Source organism: Protopterus annectens, chromosome 5.part0 (assembly GCF_019279795.1).
Source record: "Protopterus annectens isolate FY-2018-M chromosome 5.part0, PAN1.0, whole genome shotgun sequence".
In the NCBI taxonomy this organism is placed as follows: domain Eukaryota; kingdom Metazoa; phylum Chordata; order Ceratodontiformes; family Protopteridae; genus Protopterus; species Protopterus annectens.
This window is the reverse complement of record NC_056735.1, coordinates 1905637523-1905639099: the sequence shown is the minus strand read 5'-3', so window position 1 is coordinate 1905639099 and position 1577 is coordinate 1905637523. Positions and strand designations below refer to the sequence as shown.

Genomic DNA, 1577 nt, shown 5'->3' with positions numbered 1-1577 from the left:
TCAAATTCGACAAAAATGTAACTTTAAGTGCAGATTTTAAAATAATGCAGCAATCAGTTAAAAAACAGTTCAGGCTAGTTCAAGGTAAGCTACAGAAGCTATTTCAAGTGAAAAAAAAAGCAAAGATACTTAAATCCAGAAGGTAGTCACTTTTCTGAGTTCCCTACTGCTAGGACCACTCTGTAAACCCACGTGGAGCTTGTCTGAGCAGTATAGCCTGCTATAGACACTAAACTCTTATTGATTCTCTCCACGGAAATCTTTAGTAAAAGGCGAAAGATTTATGCATTTTGAAGAGAATTCTTTTTGAGCTCGACCTTGTGCAGCAATGACAGTTGTTGGAGAGGGAATGCATTTCAATATTTGCTCAAGCTGTTCAAAGCTGCAGTGCTCTGCTGTGATATTGAAAAAAGGTAAGTGCTTATTTTCAACTGTTTCTGCACTTCTGTTTTACTGTATATCTGTGTAATCTGTGCAACTGTTTTTTAGTCTCCTTTTTTGTCTGTAAGGGCTGAATATCTGTTACTGTTTGTGACCTTTTGAGCTTGTAGTGAAATCTTTTGTCTAGAGAGGCCTAGTTGTTTTCTTTGTGGCAGAAAGAATCTGTCTAGTTTGAGCTAGCTAAAAGCATTTCTGCAACACTATTATTTTGGATTGGATAATTGGGTTGGTTTCTGTTTCTCTGGCTTTAATAGCCACTGTTTTAAACCAGTTGTACTTATTTGCTCAAGCAGTTCAAAGCTGCAGTGCTCTGCTGTGATACTGGAAAAAAGATAAGTGCTGATTTTCAGCTGTTTCTGCACTTCTGTTTTATTGTATATCTGTGTAATCTATGCAACTGTTTCCCACCCACTCAGCTGTTGTGGTGGTCCTAAGTCTTGGTGGCTTTGAGTTGCCCACCTCTTGTATAAAGTTGATACTGGACACTCCACCCATATTATGTCATCTCATTCTACTGTTTATAGTGAGAACTTAGTAAAGGCCCATCCGTTTAGTCTCTGAACCTTGAGTTATCTCAATTATCTTCTGTCTCTTCACTTTCTACTAAAAAAAAAAAAAAAAAAAAAAAACTGTACCTCTTTCTACTTCACTTTGATGCTTGTGCTTAGGAGTTCAACTGCATTTAGTTTGCCCTATTTATTGCTGCTTGTTGGTAGCCTCACTAAATTTATGACAGTATTCTACTGAATAGGTGCTTGATTTGTGAGCTACTGTTTCAAAGCACTCTACTGATTAACTATATTTCATTGCTATCTACTGCAATTCATTATTGTTTAATTGCATTTATATGCATTTTGTTGCTGTTTAACTGTATTTTTTCATACTGGGAATTCTGTTCTTTTGACTATAAGTGATTAATCTGTGCTTCATTCTGAGTTTTTTCTTACTGAGTTCTTAACCTTAAAATTGAGTAGCACAGTCTAGATGCAGGTCTGCAGCATCCAGAGCTTCAGCTGCACAGTTTTTAACCCTTTTTGAGGTATTCCAGCTACAAGTTTTCCCTTAGTAGCACTTGTGTTATCATCTAGTAGTACTATTCATAGACCTTCTTCCCTTTGCTCTCTTACCTCTTCTGG

General features: G+C 36.8%; 1 pseudogene; it reads right to left on the bottom strand.

The window, feature by feature from the left end:
• Positions 1 to 205: 205 nt before the first annotated feature.
• Positions 206 to 310, bottom strand: LOC122802994 (annotated as a pseudogene).
• Positions 311 to 1577: the final 1267 nt, after the last annotated feature.